The sequence below is a fragment of the Schistocerca gregaria genome, chromosome 3 (assembly GCF_023897955.1).
Source record: "Schistocerca gregaria isolate iqSchGreg1 chromosome 3, iqSchGreg1.2, whole genome shotgun sequence".
Classification (NCBI taxonomy): domain Eukaryota; kingdom Metazoa; phylum Arthropoda; class Insecta; order Orthoptera; family Acrididae; genus Schistocerca; species Schistocerca gregaria.
Genome location: NC_064922.1, coordinates 693,285,780 through 693,313,454, shown reverse-complemented (window position 1 = coordinate 693,313,454; position 27,675 = coordinate 693,285,780). Strand labels below are relative to the sequence as shown.

Below are 27,675 nucleotides of genomic sequence, written 5' to 3'. Positions count from 1 at the left end.
TGGGTTTCGAGTTCCACTGAATAGATCAGGTGTCCACTATATGCAGGAGGCGGCTACACGGGCAGCAGGGGCTGTGTGGGGTGGACTCGGCGGTATTTTTAGGTTAGAGAGCCTCGGGAAAACACAAGAAGGGCTTCAGCCACAAAGGGTGCAGGCCGAACACAGGAAGAATATAGATATAGGGACCATCGGTATAACAGTTGTAAATCGTCGAAGCTGCGTTGGGAAAGTACCATAGCTCCAAGCGCTAATAGAAAGCACTGGTGCTCAAATCGTTATAGGCCCTGAAAACTGGCTAAAGCCGGATATAAGCTCAGCCGAAATTTTTGTGAAGAACCTAACGGTATTCCGAAAGGATAGGCTAAACACGGTTGGCGGTGGCGTGTTTCTTGGTGTCAGAAGTAGTTTAACTTGTCGCGAAATTGTATTAGATAGTTCCTGTGATTGATACAGCAGAGTTCATTGTTGGTAACCGGAATAAAATAATAATTGGATCCTCTTACCGACCTCCCATTTCAGATGATACAGTTGCTGAAAGGTCCAAAGAAAACTTCAATTTGATTTCAAACACGTACTCGACTCATACGATTACAGTCGGTGGTGACTTTAATTCACCCTCGATATGTTGGCGAAAATACATGTTTAATTCCGGAGGTACACATAAAACATCATCCGAAATTGTGCTAAACGCATTCTCTGAAAATTATTTCGAGCAGTTAGTTCAAGATCCCACGGGAATAGTAAACAGTTGTGAAAAGACACTTGAACTCTTAGCAATAAATAATAAGTTAATAACGAGCATCAAAACGGATACAGGGATTAATGAACATAGGGTTGTCGTGGCGAGATTGAATATGGTGACCCCCAAATCCTCCAAAAATAAACGAAAAATATATCTATTCAAGAAAACAGATAAAATTCACTTGACGCTTTCCTGGGAGACAATCTCCACACCTTACAAATTGATTATATAAGTGTAGACAAGATGTGGCTTGAATTCAGACTAATAGTATCAACAGAAACTGAGAGATTTATACCAAATAAATTAACAAACGACGGAGTTGATCCTCCTTGGTACACAAAACGGGTCAAAAGACTGTTGCAGAAACAATGAAACAAACATGCCAAATTCAGATGGACGCTTAATCCCCAAGATTGAAGATCTTTTACAGAAGTTCGAAATTTAGTGTGGACTTCAATGCGAGATGCTTATAACAGTTTTCGCAACGAAACTTTGTCTCGTAACTTGGCAGAAATTCCAGAGAGATTCTGGTCGTCCGTGAAGTATGTCAACGGCAAGAGACAACCAACGTCTTCTCTGGGCGATAACAATGGAGATACTATCGAAGACAGTGCTAACCAAAGCAGAGTTACTAAACACACCTTCCGAAATAAGTTCGCAAAAGAAGACGAAGTAAATACTCCAGAATTCGAATCAAGAACAGCTGCCAACATGAGTAACGTAGAAGTAAATATCCTCGGAGTAGTGAAGCAACGTAAATCATTTAATAAAAGCAAGTCTTCTGGTCCAGGCTGTATACCAATTACGTTCCTTTCAGAGTATGATGATACATTAGCTCCATAGTTAACAATCATATACAACCGTTCGCGCGAAGAAATATCCATACCCAAAGACTGGAAAGTTACAAAGGTCACACCAATCTTCAGGAAGGTAGTGGGAGTAAGCCACTTAATTACAGGCCCATATCATTAACGTCGATGTGCAGCAGGATCCTGGAACATATATTGTGTTCGAACTTAAGAATTACCTCGAAGAAACGGTCTAGTGACACACCGTCAACATGGGTTTAGGAAACATCGTTCTTGTGAAACACAACTTGCTCTTTATTCGCATGAAGTACTGAGTGCTACTGACAAGGGATTTCAGAACGATTCCGTATTTCTGGATTTCTAGAATGCTTTTGACACTGTGTCACACCAGCGGCTTATAGTGAAATTGCGTGCTTATAGAATATCGTCTCAGTTATGTGACTGGAATGGTGACTTCAAGTCAGAGAGGTCACAGTGCATAGTAATTGACGGAACGTCATCGAGTAAAACAGAAGTGATTTCTGATGTTCCCCAAGGTAGTGTTATAGGCCCTTTGATGTTCCTTATCTACATAAACGATCTGAGCAGCTGTCTCAGGTTGTTTGCAGATAACACTGTTGTTTATCGATTGATAAAGTCATCAAAACAAACAGCAATATCATTTAGAAAAGATATCTGAATGGTGCGAAAATTGGCAGTTGACCCTAAATAACGAAACGTGTGAGGTCCTCCACGTGAGTGCTAAAAGGAATCCGTTAAACTTCGGACACACGATAAATTAGTCAAATCTATAGGCCGTAAATTCAACTAAATACCTAGGAATTACAATTACAAACAAATTAAATTGGAAGAAACACATAGAAAATGTTGTTGGGAAAGTTAACCAAAGACTGCGTTTTATTGGTTTATTGGCAGGACACTTAGAAAATGTAACAGATCTACTAAGGAGACTCCCTACACTAGGCTTGTCCGTCCTCTTTTAGAATAATGCTGCGCGGAGTGGGATCCTTACCAGATAGGACTGACGGAGTACTTCAAAAAAATTCAAAGAAGGGCAGCACGTTTTGTATTATCGCGAAATATGGGAGAGAGTGTTACAGAAATGATACAGGATTTGGGCTGGACTTCATTAAAAGAAATGCGTTTTTCGTTGCGACGGAATCTTCTCACGAATTTACAATCACAAAGTTTTTCCTCCGAATGCGAAAATATTTTGTCGACATCGACCTACATCGGGAGAAACGATCACCATGATAAAATAAGGGAAATCAGAGCACGTACGGAAAGATATAAGTGTTCTTTCTTTCAGCACGCTATACGAGATTGGAATAATAGAGAATTGTAAAGGTGGTTCGATAACCCCCTGCCAGACACTTAAATGTTATTTTCGGAGTAACCATGTAGATGTAGATGTAGGTGGCTGCTGCTCGCTGTGGGACAGTGGCCTGAAATTTTGTTACCATTATATGAAGGCTGTTTTTTGTTGCCATCTGGTCGGTCACCAATTTTAAAACCACAGTGAAAAGTCTGTGAGGCCTTTTACAGGTGTGTTGTGTAGTACGTATAGTTCGCCTGTCTTTTGCGTCACGTCACACTTTACGTTCCGAGCGCACAGTCAGTAGGTAAACATTGTTATAAAATAGGATCTATAAAATAGTATGAGTGCCTGCTGATAGGGTTCATCTGATTTCATACAGCCCGCATAGCGTAACTGTGATCCTTTTTCTTCAAATGGTTCAAATGGCTCTGAGCACTATGAGACTTAACTGCTGTGGTCATCAGTCCCCTAGACCTAGAACTACTTAAACCTAACTAACCTAAGGACACCACACACATCCATGCCCGAGGCAGGATTCGAACCTGCGACTGTAGCGGTCGCGCGGTTCCAGATGTAGCTCCTAGAACCACTCGGCCACTTCGGTCGGCTCCTTTTTCTTCTGGATGACTATTCTCGGCTTCACACTGCATATGAAACTAAGAGTATTCTGCAGCGTTTTTAGTGGAACGTGTTTGACCACTGCCATAGAGTCCAGACTTGGCTCCCTCTGATTGTTATCTTTTGGCTTACATGAACTGGCTTTGAGGACAGCATTTTGGCACAGACAACGGGCTGTAGAGGAGCATAGGAAATTGGCGGAATTTTCATGTGGCTACATTCTGTGACTAAGCTACTGGAAAGTTGCTATCACATTATGATAGATGTCTATGTCGGAGCGGCAACTATCAAGTAGTTGGAAGGGGCAGATAAACGTTGTAAATGAAAGGTTTTTGATTTTCGCTGTGGTTTCTACTTCGCGACCCATCGGAGGTTGAAAGAAAAGCAGCTGTCCTACAATGAGACATGATTGATTTAAGCGATCCTAGGCCACATATGTAAATTCATCTGTTATATTGTTCGTATTTACAGCTTCGATTAAACTCAGATTAGGTGAACGGAGCGGTAGAACTGTCGATAATTATTTATTTATTTTTTCCATGTTAAACCAATATCACTAACGTAGTCGACTGCATAAGCAAGCCCTAGAAAAAAAAAAAGATGCCCTTCGACGAAAGGAGTATTCTGAAATGCTGTGCTCGTTTGTGAGAAACTTCTAAATTGGAATATCAGTCCGTCACATCATATTTCTTAGGAAAGCATCGGTCTCTTTGAATGATTTCACTAACGTTCATTACCTCGGAAAAGCTGGACCTGCAGGTGAATAGAATACCACTAATAGAAGGAAGTTTCCGTCGTGTCAGCAGACGGCTTCACCCCTGAAAAGTGCAGTGCAGCGTTCAGTATGGCTTGCCATAACACATAATGCGCGTCCTTTCACAAAAAAGGTACTTCGCACTTTCCGAGTCTACGGGGATGTAGTGGCAGGGGGGGAGGGGTTTGAAAGCTTCAAAGGACAGACATCGCATACGCCCCGGGTGGATTGCAGGTGCCACGATTTCACTTACCAACCGAAAATACGGTTCCTCATGTATGGTGGACGAGATGTTGGCTAATCTTGACACTTTTTTAGCGAGGGCCATGCCGAAACAGAGCGGTACCGACGTGATCAGATACTACCAGGTTACCTCCTTTTCTCTGTAGAGACCCCTTTTGGTTACGCTTTGAATAATTTCGAATGAGAAACGCAGTCCTTACCAGGTCGAAACGATTTCTCAAGCCATGGACGAGACATGTACGTGGTGCCGCGAAGGCAGCTTCAATGCCCTGTAACACAACTCTCTTGTTTGCCAGAGTGACTGGACCATGGAATTCTAAAGTTTCTGAATACAGGTACGACGCGACAGACTGGCGCCATGGCAGCTGCCAACCAGCAGTCTCTCTCTCTCTCTCTCTCTCTCTCTCTCTCTCTCTCTCTCTGCGAATTTGCAGATGGTTAGTTTCAAAATATTCTATGGAGCGGGTGTCAGCGGGCGAACCATTCAACGAAACGTCATCGATATTGGCTTTCGGAGCCGAAGGCCCATTCATGTAGCCATGCTGCCAAGACGACACAAAGCTTTACGCCTCGTCTGGGCACGTCAGCATCGACATTGGATTGTTGATGACTGGAAACATGATGCCTGTTCGAACGAGTCTCGTTTCAAATTGTATGGAGTGGACGGACGTTAACCTCATGCAACCAAGGACCCTGCTTGGCAACAGGGGACTGTTCAAGCTGCGGAGGCTCCGTAAATATGTGGGGCATGTGTAGTTGGAGTGATATGGGATCCTTGAATCGTTTAGTTACGACTCTGGCAGGTGACACGTACGTATGGAGTGGACGGACGTTAACCTCATGCAACCATGGGCCCTGCTTGGTAACAGGGGACTGTTCAAGCTGGTGGAGGCTCCGTAAATATGTGGGGCATGTGTAGTTGGAGTGATATGGGATCCTTGATACGTCTAGTTACGACTCTGGCAGGTGACACGTACGTAGGGAGTGGACGGACGTTAACCTCATGCAACCATGGACCCTGCTTGGCAACAGGGGACTGTTCAAGCTGGTGGAGGCTCCGTAAATATGTGGGGCATGTGCAGTTGGAGTGATATGGGATCCTAGATACGTCTAGTTATGACTCTGGCAGGTGACACGTACGTAGGGAGTGGACGGACGTTAACCTCATGCAACCATGGACCCTGCTTGGCAACAGGGGACTGTTCAAGCTGGTGGAGGCTCCGTAAATATGTGGGGCATGTGTAGTTGGAGTGATATGGGATCCTAGATACGTCTAGTTACGACTCTGGCAGGTGACACGTACGTAAGAATCCTGTCTGATGACCTGCATTATGTCCATTGTGCGTTCCGATGGACTTGAATTCCATAACTGCTACAGAGAGGCCCCAGTAACACACTTTTTAGATATTCTTCACGGGTTTGCAGCCGGATCATGTCGTCGTCCAGACATAGTATTTCGGCGGATGAGCTAGCCGCCATCTTCAGGTGAGTTAATGCTCACGCACTGCCTCGCAGGAACTGAATTCCAGCCACAACGACGGAAACCTTTACACACCACGGACAGAGCACCGCGCGTGCGCGAGATGATGGGCAGCGCCTCCTGGCGGCAAGTAGACGCGCAGCGCGCCGGTGGGAGAAGACGGCAGAAGCGATAAATCGCTACAGCACTAGTTGGAAGAATCCAATGACCTAAAAGAAGACCGTTGTGGTTTAATGGCGGACTAAATCAGATTCCATATCTAACTTAGAGGAAATCCTTTATCCCTGTTAATAGAATTGTTTGATAGTGTAATTTCAATGGATTCTTTAAGAACACATTCCCAATAGCGAGAAGCAGAGATCAATTGTGTCTTGTCATACATCATCCTGTGTCCTTCGTTAAGGCAGTGTTCCGCCACTGCCGACTTCTCATGCTAGAACAATCGAGTCTGCCGATGATGTTCCACACATCGGTCCTGAGTAGTCCGAATAGTTTGACCAATATACTTCTTTCCACGGTGACACGGAATTTCATAAACCCCGGGCTTCCTCAAGCATAAATTATCTTAACTGAGCCAAGAAGGGCTCTAGTCTCGGATACCGGCGCAAAAACACTTTTAACATCATTTTTTTTTTTAAATTCTTGAAATTTTGGATGATATACTCCCCGCAAAGGGTAAATAAGCGACAGCTTCCAAAGTATCCTCTATTGGCTCGCGTAACGGACCAAACTGAAGAGCACGGAATATTTGTTGTTCCGTAGATCCATTCTGTTTAAAAACAATATTCAAATGGTCAAGTTCTTCTTTCAAATGTTCCTCGTCAGAAATGGTATAAGCTCTCACCAGAGTCCCCAAAACTCCACTACGTTGGTGTGGCGGATGACAGCTGGTCGTATGAAGATAGCGGTCAGTAAGAGTAGGTTTCCGATACACACTGTGTCCATAGGTCCCATCGTCCTTTCTTTGAACTAAAACATCAAAAAATGGAAGTTTACCATCACTTTCAATTTCCATAGTAAATTGAATACTCGGATGTAGACAATTAAAATGATCTAAAAAGAGATTCAAAGCATCAATTCCATGTGGCCAAACCATAAAAATGTCAACAACGTATCTCAAAAAACGCTTTGGTTTAAGAAACGAATGAGGAATTTCATCTTTCAAGCAGATAGCGCTCTTCCACATTTCAACAGCTTTGTATGAGATTATTTGAATGAAACGTTACTGTCGTGCTCGATAGGCTGTGTTGCGGTCGGTGATCTGGCGCTACACGAGTGGCTACCAAGGTAGTCAGCTTGACACTTGACGATTTTCTCTTGCCAAATTACATCAAGGATAGCGTTTATGTTCCATCTCTACCTCAGAATCTCGAGGGCTGCGACACGGCATCGCAGCTGTTTTTCCATCGCTCCTGATGCCTTGGGTCGGACATGGGCAGAATCGGATTACCAATTGGAAATGTGCCGTGTGTGAAGGTTGAAGATACAGAACATTAATAATCGTTATAAAAAAAGCCTTGGGTGAACCATTTCCTACGTTGTCGTCAGCCATTTATCTGTACCAATTTTTTTAGAAAATGATTCATGGATAGTGCAACAGATAACGAACATAGGCACCACAGGTACCTACGACACATTTCGCTTTGACGTCTTATACGTATCAGCATAAGGCTGTAGGAACTCATTCCCGTAATATTCTATAAAAAGATAAAGGTAACTCTTCATAGAAGATGAAGTGGTTATTTATCCACAGTCACATGCCCACTTGGCACACGGCGGATACGAAACGGGAGGAGGCATGGTTCAGCATTTTCAATGCCGTCACTGTGGTGCTGTTAATATTACATCTAATATCCTTCATCTCAGTCATAGAATAAACAGTGGTGCTTCTCACACTACAGTTATCCACCGTCGGTTGAAAATTTGTACACCCTCTTAGAGGTTTCCAATTCATTAAAGATTTATTGTTGCAACAGTGCATATGGAGTACATGAAATGATTAAGTCTTCATATCAATAGGACAACCCGTTCTCGGGTACCAAGTATCGACCCAAGCTGAAACACCCATAGAAGTGTAGCCTCCAAGGACGGCAATACAGGTCCTGACCGTCCAGCCCTGCTCGAACTATTCACATGGTTCTGTAAGAGTTGTCGCAGGATGAGTAGCACAACTCACTTCTTGCCCCATCATATTCTATATGTGTTCGGCTGGGGACAACTGTAGAGACAGTGAGGGTCAGAGAATTTGATGCACGTCTTGCAGAGCGCTTTTCGCAGGAAGTGTGTGGGCGAGCATTATCCTGCTGGAACAGTCTTCGCCCTTCTGTTGGAAGAACGGCAAAAGAACGGGTTTAACAAAATTCTACTAGTTCGCCTCCCTCCCCCCCCCCCCTCCTCCCAAACACCAAACGTGAACGAGAGTTGTAGCTTATCGCACCCTAGACCATAAGCTTAGGGTAGATCAGTGTGTCTCGGACGAATGCACTCTACGAGACAGCGCTTACAAGGTCTACTTCGTACGCACAAACGACCACCACTTGCGTGCAGGCACCAGCGCTCACAAGGTCTACTTCGTACGCACAAACGACCACCACTTGCGTGCAGGCACAATCTGGTTTCGTCGTTGAGGACCGCAGCTCGCCATTCCATCTTCGAACTGACAGTTTGATGGCACATATCGAGCCGTGCTCATCTATGCTGTGCTGTGAGTGAAGATAGGGTACAGGTGCGCATGCCCACAGTCCCACCGCTAATAACCGGTTCGAAGCAGTTCGTGTTTACACCTCTGGGCTCACAAGCCCTTGTATATGTCCTGTGATAGCTGCACGGTCTGCCACTGCTGCCCTTACTACACGACAGTTCTGGTGGACGTCTGTGCTACACAGGCGTCTAGAACGTTGTCTACAGGTGTAAGAAAGTTCACGTGACCACTGATACCAGCATCGTTGCATAGCTGTCTCGACAGGTCCAACATGAGTGGCAATTGTCCCAATCCGCTACTCGGACGGCCGCAGTTTGACCTACTTCAAACTCGCTCAGTTTGCTGTACGAAGCACGAGTGCGTATCTGTGGAATTGTCTCCTGCCTGGTTCACACGTTTGCACCACGCCGAGCCTTTTGGCTGTGAGCATTCATTATTAAAGAGTAGACACTGATGGTGCTCTGATAACTATGCCACTATGTTATGTGTTGGCGGACGACGTTGCAACAATTATCAGTAAATATGCTAGCCCACAAGTGACATATAACATCATCAGATCAAAACAGACGAACATTAATGTATTCGCAATTGTCAATGATGACAACCATCAGCTTCAGAATGGAATGATGGCAATGAAAATTTGTGCTGGATCGGGACTCGAACGCGGATTTCCCGCTTATCGCGAGCGGTCGCCTCACCTTTTGGCTATCCGTGCACGACTCACGGCCACACCTAAACTTCCATACGTCGTCAACCATGCATCTATGACCTGTACTCGTACATCCATTATGTATATTCCCGTACAAGTCAGACGTTGTACTTGAAGGTGGCTTGTCCAGTATCGACAGATAAATACGATTCTTCTGATTACGATGCAAAGTTCCTTTGGACTTGCATGCATGTCGAGAGGAACTCTGCATCGTAATCAGAATAACACTGGCACTGCAATATCACAAAATCGATGTTGTCTTTCCAGGTGTATTCATATTTTTCCGGATAGTATATTTCTTGTAGAATAGATGCAGTTACGTACAAAAAAGGAAAATTTTACCAATTTATCACTCTTCAGAACTAATACTAAACTTTCATTTTCACGTAACCCCTAACCTAAACATTTTCTGTACTTCGTACATTTAACGACACTCTGATATGCTCAATTTTTGTCGTAGCTTGCATGACAGCAATGATCTCTGATGTAAACACTGATGTGCTCTGAGTGAGGAAGTGAGAGCCCTTTGCATGAAAATTTAATTAGACACACAAGAATAGTTATTTTCGAGCAATCAGAAAATATTTTTACCGCTTATGGGCATTACAGTTGTGCAATTGTCAGCCCAGCGACGTTTCATATCTACGTAGCAAATGAAGGTTCGAAGCATGGAATACTGCACTGCATAAATTGATCGATCTAATCCTGGCACTGCAAGAGCAGAGCACTGCTACCGTGCAGCGCTCTGCGGCACTGTGTTTTGTCCAAGGCGGTGAGTGCTTACTCGATTACACTGTGGTAAGAGATCGCGGTGTAAGTAAATGAGGGCGCGTGAATGAACAGTACTGGATGAGCATGTGGAGTGTGCAGGGATTTGCGCTTCAAATATGGGCCAACGCACGGACAACGTATATCTATAGTTCTGTCACTCGAAACAGGTATGGGATGTGGGAATGCCACGTGTGTAGTTGGTCTTCGAGGAGGCTCAGAAATCAACCATGCGAGACTACAGGTCCATGGGGAAAGCTACTATACATAGGTGAAAGTAAATACTAATTGGAACTTGCGGGCTGATGGGAAAGTCGATTTCTTACTAGCAAAGCATCCAGTATTAAGACGGTGCAATCTCCATCAGGTTACCCTCCATTCAGAGGCTGTTGCAAATAATAGATTTCAGCTATCAGTCCTCTTTTGGAATTTTTATTGGCAGTTCTAGATTTCAGCTAGAAACTACCAATTCTCAACGCTAAGAATGCAACAGATACATAGATGATGTCATAAAAAAGTTGCAATTAATGACTTAACTCATATGGTTTATACATTACATACCATTATCCTTTTTTGGTCAATGCATGTAATGCCTGTTGGTCTGGCTTTGTACACAGCACATTGAATACTAATGTTTGCGGAAGGCGGGCTGTGTGGAGAACACATCGGTTGGTTATATGGCGCCATCTATGTAACCTACATATAAACCTCAGTGGAAGTAAACCACTTCAGATTTAATTACATAAAATGGAACATAAGTAAAATTCTTACACTTTCGTCCGACTTACATCATATTTATCGCCAAGTAATAAAATTTCCATGAGATGTTAGTTCAGATGCATAAACAGTGTTATTAACAGCAATTCCATATACTGGTTGTTTTACATTTAGAACGAAAATCAGCTTTAAGGAAGAAAGAGGTTAGCACCCTCTATATCTATAGAGGAATAGCCAAATTGTAATAACCATGTATCTGGCTGATGTTTGGCGCCATCTATGAACTATTTAGTAAATATGACGAACAAAATACTTAATATATAATATAACAATAAATATATTTAAGACGTATCAACCAATAGATGTATACAGCACGTGTCCTCCAGTGCTTTACAAATTTAAAAAATGTTTTTTAAAAATTAATTAAAAAGTTTTACCCACCTCACGTAATTTAAATGTTTTAAAAATAATAACGGACTCACAAGGGGTGAACATAGAAATTTTATTACTTGATGATAAATATGAAATAAGTCGGACGACAAAATTAAGAATTTTACTTATGTTCCATTTTATGTAATTAAATTTGAAGTGGTTAACTTGAATTGAAGTTTATATGTAGTTCACATAGATGACGCCATATAACCAACTAATGTGTGCACACAGCCTGCCTTCCGCAAACAGTAGTATTCAATGAACTGTGTACAAAGCCAGACCAACAGGCATTACATGCATTGACCAAAAATGATAGTGATATGTAATATATAAACCATATGAGTTAAGTCATTAATAGCAACTTTTTTATGACATCATCTACGTACGTGTTGTATTATTAGCATTGAGAATGGCTAGTTTCTAGCTGAAATCTAGATCTGCCAATAAAATTCCAAGGGACGAGTGATAGCTGGAATCTATTATTTACACAACAGTACAATCTGTTCTGTTGCAAGCATTATGGAGAGACGTAGGCATCGAACATAAATCATCTGCAGATTGTAACAGTTTAACAGTTGCTAGTTTCTACATTGGATTGGAACCATCATTTATAAGCAACTGTAGACAAAAAGCACAAAAAAAATATGAAAAAACTGAGCTGTTAACCACCACTGCACAAAATCACAAGATGATGTTAATGTAATGAGTATAAACACTAACATATGTCAAAAAGGAACCTATCACATTTGGATAAAACTCTAATATAAACTACAAACTCTACCACAAAAAAGACTTTGAGACGCAAATATCACCCATGTATTGACTAAGAGATTATGTTTTTAACATGTATTAGTATTATATGTTTCAAAACAAAATATATGTATTAATTTTGAAATTCTAACATCTTACGTAATTATCAACCGAAATATTATGTTGCCAGGTCACATTAATGTGATCACCTGTCGAAAGCTTCAATAACCTCCTTTTGCAGCACGGACCGCAGACGTAAAGAGGAGAACCAATGAGGTTCAGGAAGGTATCGTTAAGATGTGAATCCATGCCGATGTGGCGGAACGTCACATAACGTGATAAAAATGATATTGAATAACTTTGCAAATATACCAAAACTGACGACGTGATGAATGATAAGTATCATCTCATAAACATAAGGAACACTCCGCAAATCTGCAATCATTTAATATGATCTGCGAATGTGATTGCAATCTGTTTTTTCTCACTCTTCCCTTTTGTTTCTTCGTAGTGTAAGAAGCCATTTTGTGGAGAGGCACGGAAACGTGTAATTCATGTTATGTTTAGCCTAAATATAATCAAATATTACGCAAAAATTTTATAAAATTTTGTATGTAGCAGCTCCTGCGGCAAAATTAATGTCTTTATGCAAATTTTATAGGGGGAGATTGGTGCACAGGTCAGCGCCTAAATGATAACGGCCCAGATATCTTAATATTTACTAATTTTGACAAATAAAAATAAACGCAAATGTAGGAGATTTCTCTTGGTTAACGGTTCTTCCTTTGCAACAATAACAGTAATGAATTATCCCAATATTGAATGATATTTAAATAAAGTGGTTCAATGAGTTCGTTTGATTCCCAATTAACGATATCGCGAAAATCTTCTTAGCCTTGCAGTTTAACCACACAAACTAATTTGCAATACACAAAATTAACACAAGCACATTTAAAAATCTAGTACTTTGCATACTGGTGGGGTCTTTTACTATAAAAATATCAGTGCGGGAAAATTAACTGCGAGAAATACCGCAACTGATTCACTGACAAATAATTTTCCGATTGTGAAGCAGGCACAATAACATTAAATCCAGCTTTTCATAATATATAAAAATCAATACATAAAGAACCACCACACCGACTCCAGTGCTGTGGCCAGTTGCGCTAGGCTTCTCGGTTGAGGATACATGACGCGAATAGCCGGATCGAGGTGGTCCCGCCGATTCTCGTTGGGTTTAAATCCTGAGAGTTTGGTGGCCAGGGACCACGGACGTACACTGCGAGCTGTGTGATACTTTGCATTGTCCTGCTGGTAGATGCCATTGTGTCGACCGAACTGCATGAAAGGGTGGACGTGGTCCCCAAGGATAGATGCATACTTGCATTGATCCATTGTGGCTCCCAGAATGACGATAATACCACGAAAACGTTCGTTAAGCCATAACTCTAGCTCTTACGTCCTGGATCCTTCTGACTATTGTTGCGGAGTGTTTGCTTCCAGACTTTTCACGCCCTACACGACAACGTCCGATGGAGCATAAATCGTGATTCACCTGAAAAGGAAACCTTCGCCACGCAGCAAAGGCGGGCAAATTATAGCCTGCGTCCGTCGCCGATGAATATCAGTCAGCATGGGTGCTTGAAACACGCTTCTGCTGCAGAAGGCCCTACGCAGCAAAGTTGAATCTGTCAATCAGTCTATCAACCAATCGCTGGACGGTGGTTGAGGAGACAATGTTGTTGGCCCCTTGATTCATAGAGGTGCTCAGTTGCTCAACAGTTGCACGTCTGCTTGCTCGTACAGGTCCCCACAGCCGTCGCTCACCCGTGTCATCTGTAGCCTAAGGTGCACCGTAGTTGGCTTGGTACTGGTTTCGGATAGCACTAGTTTGCCATGTACGATATACTTTAACTACAGCGGAATGCGAACGGCTTATAAACTTAGTCGTTCCGGAAACGTTTCCATCCTTGGCCAGAAAGCAAATGATCGTGCCTTTTTGGACGTCAGATAAATCACTCCGTTTCCGCTTTTCGACAGTGACTGCCCCGTTTTCCGCGTCCTCCATTGCCCGACGCGCTTTATATACCCTCTTTACAATGAAATGAACACCCTTATGTGCTTACAGGCGTTGACATACGTCAACGGGGATAGATGAAAATGTGTGCCCCGACCGGGACTCGAACCCGGGATCTCCTGCTTACATGGCAGACGCTCTATCCATCCGAGCCACCGAGGACAACAGACGATAGCGCGACTCTGGCACGCCGCCCGCGAAACCCACATTCTCAACGTATTGTCCCGCACTACATTCGTAGTGCCCCCGCCCATTATACCGTTGCCGATGAGTATAATGGGCGGGGGCACTACGAATGTAGTGCGGGACAATACGTTGAGAATGTGGGTTTCGCGGGCGGCGTGCCAGAGTCGCGCTATCGTCTGTTGTCCTCGGTGGCTCGGATGGATAGAGCGTCTGCCATGTAAGCAGGAGATCCCGGGTTCGAGTCCCGGTCGGGGCACACATTTTCATCTATCCCCGTTGACGTATGTCAACGCCTGTAAGCACATAAGGGTGTTCATTTCATTGTAATTTCGTTCTAAGGAGCTGCATGGTCAAAGTCCGAAAGAACAGACACCATCTTAGTAAATATATTATATACCCCCTATTGCCAGTGCTGCTTCATGCGTGGTTGTAGCACGCTGATGTCGAACATAGGCGATCGTCACATTAATGTGATAGGGCCGTGTAAATGCCGTTACGTTCAAGATGTGTGGTATCATAAGGTACGCTGTACTGTATGTGATGCAGTGGACAGAACTAAAACGAAGTAACTAAATATTACTAGTGGTCAATTCAGCAGCTAGACTTGATGTTCAAAGACTCAGACTGACCCCCTAATCGAATAATAACTCCTAGCTCAATTTTCCATTCCATTCCGGGTAATCATCTTCGGCATTTCGATCCCATGTCTTGGAGAGGTATGATGAAGGTAAAAGGCTGTCCGTAGCATTTTCGTTTGGATCTTCAGGATGCAATTTTCGTGTTGTCCCTAACACAAGCGAAATCGCGCTCTGCAAACGTAGTCAAGCAATCTTCCGGGAAGCGAGCTGCCGCCTCGAGGCCTTACGTAAACTTGCAGAGAGCGGTCCCTCGCCTCGCCTCGCCTCCACCCACTGCGAAACCGGACTCCTCTACCGTACTGGGAACTCCTGTGTCTCACAGTCTAAGCGGAAACGTGTTGGCGTCTATTCACTTTCGCCCCATGTGACTATCGGGCCTTGTCCATTCTCAGCAAGTAGAGCCGAACGCGGCAACAATGCATGAAGTAACTTTCGCTTTTATTAAGTAGCATTTTTAATCGTGAATCACACATCACACTCTGTATGAAGTTAGACTGTACGTTGTGATTCAAAATATTTAATCACACATCACACTCTGTATGAAGTTAGACTGTACGTTGTGATTCAAAATATTTAATCACTTCTTTTTCAAAGAGGCTGCACTGTAACGTCTCTAAATTATATTGCGCGTGACATACAGTGCTACAATGTTAGCGTTAATACGAGGGTAATCCCAAAAGTAAGGTCTCCTATTTTTTATAAGAACATACACCTGTTCATTTCTATAATGGTTTACATCAGTTTACAGTTTGAACGTCTAGCTATTTTTCGACATAATCACCATTTCTGTAGATGCATTTTTGTAGACGCTGTGGCAGTTATTGTATGCCATGTCATACCAGCTCGCCGCCATGCTGTGCGGAAAGTTACGAACCTCTTCTTTCATCTCGTCGTCGGAGTTGAATCGCTTTCCGGACAAATATTCTTTTAACTTAGTGAACAGGTGATAAGTCACTGGGCGTCAAGACAGGTCTATAGGGTGGGTGGGTGATTGTGTTGCAGGAGAGCAACGGTTTGCCGAGCGATGTGTGGCCGAGCGTTGTCATGGCGAATGTGTACGCCCTTGCTCAACATTCCTCTTCTCCGGTTCCGAATTGCCCGTTCGAGTTTTTTCAGAGTCTCACAAAACCTGTCAGCGTTAATTGTGGTCCCACTGGGCATAAAGTCGACCAACAATACCCCTTTCCGGTCCCAAGAAACGGTTGTCATGACTTTAACGGCAGACTGTGTTTGTTTGAATTTCCGCGGCTTTGGCGAAGAACGATGCCGCCAACGGGGTGATTGTTGCTTGGTCTCAAGTGTAAAGTGGTATGTCCAGGTTTCGTCACCCGTGACAGCTGAGCCCAGGAAGTTGTCCTGTTGGGCTGCAAGGCGGTGAAGAAATGCGCGGGAAGCATCAACTTATTGCCGCATGTGGTCGTCAGTCAGCACCCACCTTGGCACACCTTCCGGTAGTTTAACGTTTCCATTAAAATTCTGTGAGCGGTGCATCGGGAAACCTCAGGAACCAATGGGCAGAGATCATCCAGGGTGCTTCACCGATCTTCACGCATGCTTTGCTCAACCTTCAACACTGTTTCCTCAGAAATTGACGGTCTCCTGCTCCTTTGTTCGTCGGGAATTTCGGTCCGACCAGCTGCAAACTCTCTACACCACTTACGAACATTTTTGACAGCCATTCACGACTCACCATACACTTCTATCAATTGACGATGGATTTCAATCGGTGCAGTGCCCTTTGCGTTCAAAAATTGAAAAACTGCGCGCAGGTCGCACTTGGCGTTAACATCCAACGGGAGCTCCATTCTCAATGGCTCCCAAGCCAAGACAGCGCCTCAGCGCGGCATGCGCATGTTTACACACAGCGCGTGAATAACTCTTCATAACAGTGTGACCAACTGCCACACAAACAGAGTTCTGTACTTATATAAAAAAAAAAGGAGACCTTACTTTTGGGATTACCCTCGTAGGATGAATAAGGACAGACACTGTTCATCATCAGCTGTATGTTATTTTCAGGAAGAAACGAATGCTTAACGTAGTAATTATATTTATGATTGACAGTCATACGTAAACGAGCCAAATGGAAACGAGTAAGTAACCTGTTTATTATTTCAGAAGTAATCCCCATAATTGTTAAAATGTTTGTACTTATATAGACATTTATCCTACTGTTAGACAAGACGGTCAATGCCTTCATGGGAAAAATATTTGTGCTTGCCTATGGAACCACGAGTGTAGCCAGATGTGCATCTCTTCGTCCGAAACAAATCGACGGCCACAAACGTCTTTCTCCAGATCTCCAAAACGTGGAAACCGAATGGGGACAGATCGGGAGAGTATGGATGATGCGTAACCTATGTGCGTGCCACATGCAAGGTCGTTTTATTGCAGTACGCGTCTGCCCTTCAGGCGATGTTACACTAAGGTGACAGAAGTCATCGGATAGCGATATGCAGTTATACAGATGGCGGTGGTATAGCACACAGAAGTTATAAAAGGATGCTGTATTGGTGGAGCTGTCATTTGTACTTAGGTGTTTCCTATGAAAAGGGTCCGACGTGATTACGGCCGTGCAGCTGGAATTAACAGAGGTCGATCGCGAAATTGTAGTTGGAACTAGATGCAGGGGACATTGCATTTCGGAATTCGTTAGGGAATTCAACATTCCGAGATCCACTGTTCAAATGTGTGCCCAATAAAACCAGCTGGGTTTCTAAATCTTCTGCTATTCATGACAAAATTACAATGTCGTTAGCAAACCTCAAAGTTTTTATTTCTTCTCCTTGAAATTTAATTCCTACACGAAATTTTCCTTTGGTTCCTTTTACTGCTTGGTCAATGTACAGATTGAATAACATCGGGGCTAGGGTACACCCCTGTCTCGCTACATTGTGAACCACTGCTTCCCTTTCATGCCCCTCGCTCTTATAACTGTCGTCTGGTTCCTGTACAGGTTGTGATAGCCTTTCGCTCTTTATTACTCCCGCCACCTTCAGAATTTCAAAGAGAGTATTTCAGCCAACGTTGTTAAAAGCTTTCTCTAAGTCTGCATATGCTGTAAACGTGTGTTTGCTTTTCCTTAACGTATCTTGCAAGATAAACCGTAGGGTCAGTATTGCCTGTCGTGTTCCTATATTTCTACGAAATCCAAACTGATCTTCCCCGAGATCGGCATCTACCAGTTTTTCTGTTCTTTTGTAAGGAACTCCTGTTATTATTTTGTAACCGTGACCTATTAAACTGATAGTTCGGTAACTCTTTTCTTTAGAACTGGAATTATTGCATTTTTCTTGAAGTCAGGGTATTTCGCCTGTCCCATACATCTAGCACACCAAGATTCTTGTCATGACTGGCTCTCCCAAGGCTGTTAATAGTTCTTGCGGAATGTTGTCTACTCCCGGGACATTGTTTCGTTAGGTCTTCTTCTTGCAGGATCATATATCCATCTCATCTTCATCAGCGTCCTCTTCCACGTCTATAATATTGTTTGCAAGTTCGTTTCGCTTGTATAGACTTCCATCTTTAAGCTTTCCCTTCTTTGCTCAGGAAATGTTTTCCATTTCAGCTCTTGATTTTCATTAAATAAAATGTTCAGATATGTGTGAAATGTTAAGGGACTTAACTGCTAAGGTCATCAGACCCTAAGCTTACATACTACTTAACCTAAATTATCCTAAGGACAAACACACACCCATGCCCGAGGGAGGACTCGAACCTCCGCCGGGATCAGCCGCACGGTCCATGACTGCAGCGCCTTAGACCGTCATTTCATACAACTGCTTCTCTTTCCTAAATAGGCTTCTTTAATCTTTCTTTAGGCGGTATCTACTTTTCCCCTAGTGAAGTAGTTCTTTTATTTTTACCCCTCAAACATGTCATTTTATCCTTTAAGAATTCATCACCGTCTGGTTAGTAACCATTGCTCTTTGATGTCATGTTCTCGTTCTATGCGAACACATTTTGCTATATACAACTCGAATATTCACAAACTCCTTATTTTATGACAATTGAGAGCAAGAAGATATAGTAAATACGTTACCAAAAAGCACACTCATGAAACAGAGAAGTGTACATATGAAATGGACGTGTAAAAGCCGATAGTAGGACGTAGTACAGTGTGCTGGATACTAGACAGAATTTGTGATGAAAGTGACTTGACAATGATGTAATTATTTTACGAAAGTGATTTCGACTGTTGCGTCGCCCTCAGATTCAAGGATAAACGTAGTATATTTTTGTGGCTGTGAAATTTTGTAGGATCAAAGATTTTAAACTAGTGCATTAAAAAGTATCTCACTGTCATTCAAACGACGGGGGTTGTTTATGTCTAGTTTCGGACTAAAAAGGAGAGGAATCATTTCAGTGAAAATGCTATACAAAATTATTAAACTTAGGCAAATTATGTGACCAATTAAATAATGAACTATATAACAAATTATAACAACTGTTCTGCGAAGAAAATAAAGTTAATAATAAGTTTCGGTGACATGTTCCAAGTGCGTGTCTGAACGAAATATTGTCATTTATGAAAACAAACTGACATATTGTGTAAAGCACGTATTTAAAATCTATGATCCTATAAAATTGCACAGCCGCACTTACTGTAGTTTATGTTTGTATATGATGATGACGTAACAGCTGAAAACAAGTTTTTTGAAAAATGATGAATATTGTAAAATATTACACCAGTGTTGTGCGTGTGTTTATTCATAATGTATAAAGTATTGTATCAATAACCGACGGAAGAGCCACTCAGTAGACAGATTTTAATCGTGCTACATACGTGAAATAAGGACCAATAAAATCGTTCCTGAGGATGTTCCGAAAAGAAAATAACCGAAATGAGTACAGCGAACACCCTTCACTCTTAGAATACGAAGATATAATCAATTTAGCTAAAAAGTAACCACATGAATAAATAACTGATAAATTAGTAGGGTATTTTCATTATGTGATACAGCATGTTTTGACCTGCCTGCACTTTCAAGACCCGCTTGATTTCACCTGCCAGTACGGTGCACAACTGGAACTTCCACCTACCAGATAACCGGTTCTTCTCATAATTTTCCACCTGTTGATGCATTAACAGTGCTGCTTGCGATCGGCGTAGTTAATCGGCAATCAAAATGTTGTGGTAGTATTTCAAGAGGCGGGACGCGTCATCCTATCGCGAATGAGAGACTGCTGCCCCTAAACTCGTTTCTCCGGTCCAGCGAGTGTGGAACGTGTCCAGTGCAGCAGACCAGCTCCGTCTCTTTCACCTCCTGTCGGACGTGCGGGCGTCCCAGCTCTCGCGGCCTTCTTCGGCTCGCAGACCGCAAGTAGGCCTCACCTTCCTTGTTCTGCAGCTCGCTAGAGGCGGGTCCTACCGCAAGCTGACGTCACGCACTCGGGCCGAACGCACTTTTGCTCTCTTCCGTTCCCAGTGACCCGGATCTGCAGCAGGGCTCCCGCTCTGTGCCTTTGTGTACGCCGCCACTTCCATTAGCGTAGTCCGCGTTTTCTCCTTTGTCAACTCAAAGTGCGGACACCTGCCAGTTTCACTTTCGTTGATTATTATCATTAATAATTGTATAACATTACATCATCTAGGATGGCCAAAATAATAGGGGCCTGTGTCTTATAAACAACATACATACAATTCAGTCGATTGTTGTAAGTACCGAATGCAGAGTAGTAAATTATTATTATGCGAAACAACATACTGAACATTCATTAGGTCTATAGTTCACAGGAGATGCTGAAGATTTTCACTATGGACTTCCATACACAATTCAGCACATCTCAACCTGTTCTGGAAATTTTTCGCGATTTATTTGGTGTGATTTCGGCAATCGCATGGCGAATGTTTGTTTTCAACTCTTCGGTTGTATGTGGAATGTTACTGTAGACTTTCCCCTTTACACTACCCCTCAAATAAAAATCATAGGTAGACAGATCAGGTAATATGGGAGGCCATAAACCTGTGGAAATTGTATGTTCTTCTCCGAAAGCTTCATGGATCTATGACATTGAAAATCGCGATGTAAGCACCGTAGCGCCGAGCTAAGGCGAAACCATGCTTCGTCTGAGTTGAAGTAAAGTTTTGGACCCACATAACCATCAGCGACCTGTGTGAGTAACCACTGACAATAGTGTTGTCGTTGTGCTTAATCCGCAGGCTTTAATGCTTGCATCACTCTTACTCGTATTTGCAACAGCTTCAATATGTTCTGGCGTGACGTTTGTTTGATGTTTAGTTGGGAGGGCAGACGTCTAGTGGATGGGGGCTTGTTACCACAGGCTCGTGAATACGTTCAATATTTTCCAGCTAAGAAACTTTCTTTACACGGCTACTTTCGGCGTTACCGACTGAACCTGTTGCCATACTGCACGATACTTTTACAGGAGCAACTGTCTCTGGATATTTTATGGTGAACCTTTCATTTAACGTTTTAAACGATTTACATCCAAAAAAATTTTCAAGAATAAAAACTCTTAGTTCTACTGAAAAAGACATTGTGCAGAACTGCACTCACAACAAGCATCAAATCGGCTACTGACAACGCAGCAGTGGTCACTAAATCGATGTCGTACATCACGTGAAATCGCGGGACCCCGCTCTAGGGACACTTCGAGCGCTGCGATGGCGTTAGGAAATAAAAACATTCAGATAGTTTCAAACACCTCGTTCACTATTTGTTTTGGCCTCCCTGTAGAATTTACCAGTCTTGTCGAGCTCGAGAGAATAAAAATTAGTTTATATGAGGCCGGACGCACACCGAAATTTTGAAGGCAAGAGATTCTGACGTAAGCTAATGAAAACGTGAGGTCGACCCCCTATTTTTGTAGTTGCCGAAAGCTCGCTTTCAAGCAGCTCCTTGTGCGGTGTGTGCTGAAGACAGAAATGTTTACCACCGCACCCACAGCGTATTTACTCGGCGTCAGCACACGAGGACAACGCGAATAAAACAAAAGGTGGAAGCCAAATGTCTTTGAGTATAGTGATTCCTGGCGTTGAAAGAGTCGGTACAGAAAATCTCATTGAGTTCAGTTGTGTCGTATGAAAGGGATGTCATCGGGCCACCAACGGCGCAGTGTGTAGTTAGCTAAAACATCCACACCAAATACCTCTCACTACTCTTTCCTTCAATTTCCATCAAACGTTTGCTCTCCACCAAGACGTAGCACCTTAGAAACATAAAGATGTAAATGCTTTTCATCTGTTGTCCTTTCCTGAAAAGAGAGAATGCATACATGGTTATAAGTTCATGTACCAATGACCACGGTTGTATCTCAGAGCCCCATACTTCACTGTCGACCAGACTCCACAGATCTGTGGAAGACAATACCAAATTATACTTCCTGGGACCTTGCCGTGATAGCAAAATTCAGACTATCATGTTTTTTCTAAGCTCCATCACCTGATATGGCTTCAGTAGATCTTCTTTGGTAGAAAAATATAAACTTTAACACCACAAAATAAGGCAAAGACTTAAGTATCCATTCAGTTTTAAAACAATGGATTTGTAGCAAGCGGCAGTTAACTATGCAAACACCATCTAAAACAACCTTTACAGTGAGATGTAGACGTCTCAGCAATTTTTTCCTATGTAAGGTATAATGTAAAGTCTGTTATAAATTGTGGACTTTCGGATATAAGTAGTAACTGGCGCACTCGAACAACATAAGTTATAATATCATCACTTAATTTAGAAAAATCTGGGCTATTTTTTTACATTTCCGTCCCATTAAAAATTAATAGGAATACAGTTTCCTTTTCTTTGCTGCAGTGCAGGAACGAAAAAATTAATGTCACCAGTTCATTAAGAAACATCTCAGCGATTTTCTGATCTTTTCCGTCTCATTACAAACTAAAAACAGTTTTCTTCGGTTCGACTATTGTACTTTTTTTTCATGCATTATTAAATCCAAACGCAAGAAACAGTGCAAACTATGACAAAAGAAGCAATTTTTTTGCGCGCTTACCACATGTAGTAGAGCAAACTGAAGACAATACGTCCGTTAACTCAACAATCGATTACAGATTAAAAACAAAAGTCTACTGACTAAAGAAGAACTGTTTCTATATCATTGTGTACCTACTAAGTTATTTTATTAACCAAGTAGCGAGATTCGACCGCCATTTTCATGTCATTACTGCTGAGGGCATCAAGACGTGATGTTTTATCCACTTCTATCGCAAGAACTTCCCAGACATGATGATCTGTCTATAGGGGCTGAAGAAAGGGTTTAGCAGCCACCACTTCTCCACTGGGGTATTGTCCAAGGGTCTTCTGCCGAATACTGCCCTAAATTTTCAGCCCATTCTGGACACCAATAGGCTGCTGAAGGAAATTCCTGTAGAATAGGGGAAACTTAAGGATTTTAAAGACTAGAAGAGGAAAACGACATAACGAAATCGTTCCGCAAATTTTAGATTGACAAGGGGGAAAAAACCTGGTAAACTTTCGTGAGGATTGGTATGTTATTGAAGTCGAACGGAATATTTGAATCTGCCTCAGGTAGTGAGGTCCCTTACTAAATTATCCTGGGCAAATATCAGCAGAATTCAGCTTGTGAGACTTTTTGTAACACCACTTGTCACAGGTTTGGGCACCACCCGGGTGACGGAAATTACGGTGCGCCGAGTACTTGAAAAATGCAGAGAATCATATTCTGGCTTTGGGCACACATTCCCCCTCTCCCCCCTCCCCCCACCAACGCGTAGGCATTCGACGAATATTCCATCATTTGTGAAATACCAACCAAACTGTGTGCAGCAACAATTTTTAATAACAATTCCCTTTTGATTCGAGAAGTGAGCTACCCCATTCCGCTACCATAAACTGTATTGTAGCGGTAATTCGACGCTAATTAGCATATCGGGGGATGTATATAAGCATGCTTAATGTATTGATTTCAGAGGTGACGGAAAAGTTTGTTTACTGTTACTGGCTGAGTTTCTAAACGTCGAAGGTGAAACATTTACAGATAGTTTGGCAAACTGGAAGCCAATTGTCTCTTATAGTAGATTACGGGTATGAAAAATGACCATTTTGGCATACTTTCAGCATTTCAAAGCATTTCGAAAGGTGAAATAACTTCTCCTACATTACCAGCAGGATTTGCAGCGTACACCGACTGATGCAATCCATTTTGGGTACAGAACTCATTTCACCTCCAGACATTCCCCGAGCAACATAACAAAAATTACTCTAAAGAACAGTCCTTTCCATGCGTTGGTAAGAAAGTTAAGGCCGAGGTGCTCTTTCTTTCCAACTTATGCCACAGCTCCTCAAAAAATATGTTCCATTATAACCAGTAAGATGTTAGCCTTTAATTGGTGGCGGCGCCTTGACATCTAGAACTCTAATAGCCATGCGAAACAACCAGCATCTCATCTCAGAACACGATGCTGACTCATTGTGCTTCCAGGAAGCTCGTATTCTGTAGTTGGCAGTACTAACTTGCTGGTTTGGAAAGACATCAGAAACGCAGAGGAAAAAAGGAAGACAGCAATCTACTTGTAATAAATATTATGAAGTTTTTCAGTCGGTGTAAATGGTAATATTTCACTGTTTTGCCATCCGCTAGGTTTTCCACGTAACGGAATTTACTGTCGGGAAATGAATCGTAGTGAATTGCTTACTTCAAGTGCTCCATAGCTCAAGTACAGTCCACTGTATTCACGTTGACACGTTAACCGAAAGAACGGTTTACGTCAAAGGGCAAAGGGATAAAGGGACTGAAAAACACCTCTCTAAATAGTGAGTGGTTCAAATGGTTCAAATGGCTCTGAGCACTATGGGACTCAACTGCTGTGGTCATTAGTCCCCTAGAACTTAGAACTACTTAAACCTAACTAACCTAAGGACATCACACACATCCATGCCCGAGGCAGGATTCGAACCTGCGACCGTAGCAGTCGCACGGTTCCGGACTGCCGCCTAGAACCACGAGACCACCGCGGCCGGCTAAATAGTGAGTGCAAACAAGTACGGATTGTGGTCGAGATCTGTTGGAAGAAGAGCCTAGCAGAATGTCGTCAACCTTTCCGTGTTCACACTTACCGCCATACCAACATCTTCGCAAAAGCATGGATTCCAGATGTCCAGTTGTTTCCTTGAATGGCCAGTTGAAAAGAAGGCTACTTCGCTGAGACACAAAGACATTTATCAACTTTATCTACGGTTCACCCCAAGCCATTCGGGTATCTTCGAACTACACACTTCCAGCTTGACATCAAAACGTCTCTGACTTCCTACATTATGCCAATATTAATTAAGTTGAATCGAGATAATTATGCATTCTAACTGAAAACGTTTACGATCATTCACTTTCATTTATACGAGGTTCAAGCAGTCGTCTCGGAATATTTTAGTGCGATTTTTTTTTTCAGATTCTGATTGTAAACGTGCGGTACCATTTGCAAATGGAACGTGAAGACAAAACTATGAACCTGAAATGTATCCTGTAATATATTTATGAGCACAAACGAAGCACTCGTTTTATTTGGTGAATGATGCAAGACCTCGAAATTGGGTTTCGTCAAGCGATAGTAAGTAAAGAAACTTTTAATTTTGTTAAATAGTTAATACAGTTAATACTTGTATCAACCGACTGTAGTCTCCTAGCGTCGTAATTTTAACCGATTTCTCAGTTACTCCAACGAAAAGATTCAACGCCAACGTTAACAAGCTTGTGTATCACAATACTCGTCTTTCCAATTCCGTTAAGAAAACTATACCGTGCTATTAAAAAACAGTATCTTATTCAGAATGTATGTTGATAGCAGAGCGAACGGTGTTCACCATGCGAAAAAAATGGAGTCCCTCTCTGTGTATTATAATTTGCCAGAAATGTTGTTTCTGTATCATGAACCGTTCATGAAGTAAAAGGGAAGTTACGTGTTAAGTCATTCACCCTATATACACTGCCTGACAAAAACAGTGAAGCACCCAGGAGGCGCGGTCGGATGTTTGTGCAAGTTCGTACACCATCGGCGGGTTTGTAAATGATTACAGTTTAAATTCTATGTGACAGAACGGCTACAGGGGTGCATTTGTGGTTTTTTAGTGTTGTTACCAGGCTTGATAGTGTATACAGAGTGAATTTTTCAACCTTGTACAAACTCTAGAGACTGATCAATGAGAGGATACGGAACAAAAAGGGTGTAATGACATTACATCGTGCCGGCCGCGGTGGTCTCGCGGTTCTAGGCGGCAGTCCGCAACCGTGCGAGTGCTACGGTCGCAGGTTCGAATCCTGCCTCGGGCAGGGATGTGTGTGATGTCCTTAGGTTAGTTAGGTTTAAGTAGTTCTAAGTTCTAGGGGACTAATGACCACAGCAGTTGAGTCCCATAGTGCTCAGAGCCATTTGAACCTTTTTTTTTTTTTTTTTGACATTATATCCGGAAATGCACGGTTTCCAAGCTAAGGACCGTTCATTCAGTCATATTTCTCACAGAAACTGAAATCTAATAAACGCTGTACCAAACAGCTACAGTTACAGTACGCATGATATCCTCCTAGAGGGTGGTACTATTCCTCATACGCCATGCCCTGGCGCCCTCTCCTTCCTTAGTAACTGGTAATGTTGTGTCCGATTCACTTCTCTTACTGACTCACCTTGTAGTGGATGCGATACGGCGTAGTACAAAATGGTTCCGTTTTCGAATAGGGAGATTGCCGACATGATGCTTATTTATGGAAAGCCAATTGGCAACGGGTTGCGTGCAGCAAGGACGTACCAGGAGATCTATCCACGCCGACAGCCACAGCTTACAACGTTTGCAACAGTGTTTCGCTATTTGTCGGAGGCAGGGTCGTTTCAGGTAGGTTTGCCGCTGCGCCATATTTTTATGTTGATCACTTCGGGCAATACCTTGCCACAAGTAAACCATGAAAATTTATTAGAACCAATTTGACATCACTTAAGAAACAATTAATTCGTTCACTGTTAAGTACTGCATTTCAAAATTAATACCGCATTCGGATTAGGTAAACTTCTGTCAGACAGTGAGATTCCCACAGTGCAGTGTTACATTTGCGTACGTATTTAGTCTTTGGAATTTTATTGAGTGAGTTTGTGTACTTAAAATTACGGGGAATTTTTATAGAAACCTTTTGTTTGTGTATTCTTTCAAAATTATATTTATGGTTTTATGTAGAGTTTTTACTACATTGGTTTCGTGTGCTGGAACAGCAAGTCACGTACGGTGACGCACGCACTATCCACTGCACTGAACAATACAGAATACATCAGTTCTGTGTTTTCTGATTATTTTGATAAAAGTCGATACAAATACAGCTACATAGTTTCAATTTGATTTGGCGACTCATTTCATCAGAAATCGTGTACGTGATCATCTGGTTAGGGTTATCCTGCTCCTAAAAGGAAAAAAGAACGAAGCTGTCCAGAAAGTGACTTCATTACGGAGTACTAGGAATCATGTCACACGCAAAACTGAAGTTGTATCGCGCAGAGGAACTGCGTCTCAAAAGTAATGTAAAACACAGTTGCAGAAATGTTTTTATCCTGATTATATGTAATCGTAACTTCATATCAGTGACGTTGATAACAAGAAAACTCATCTCAGTTTTGTCTACTGAGTAATAGAAATAACGTGGATAGATAGATAAGAACAGGGGAGCCTGTGATGTAACTAAATTTTTTCTTGCACTGTACGAATCCTCAATCGGGACCTACAATAAGGTGACATTAGTGTGGGCAGGTTTAATTTTTACA

General features: G+C 42.4%; 1 protein-coding gene across 1 annotated transcript in view; it reads right to left on the bottom strand.

The window, feature by feature from the left end:
* LOC126355093 (chymotrypsinogen 2-like) overlaps positions 1-27,675 on the bottom strand; it is a 417,116-nt gene that overhangs the window by 283,028 nt on the left and 106,413 nt on the right. The window lies entirely within an intron of this gene.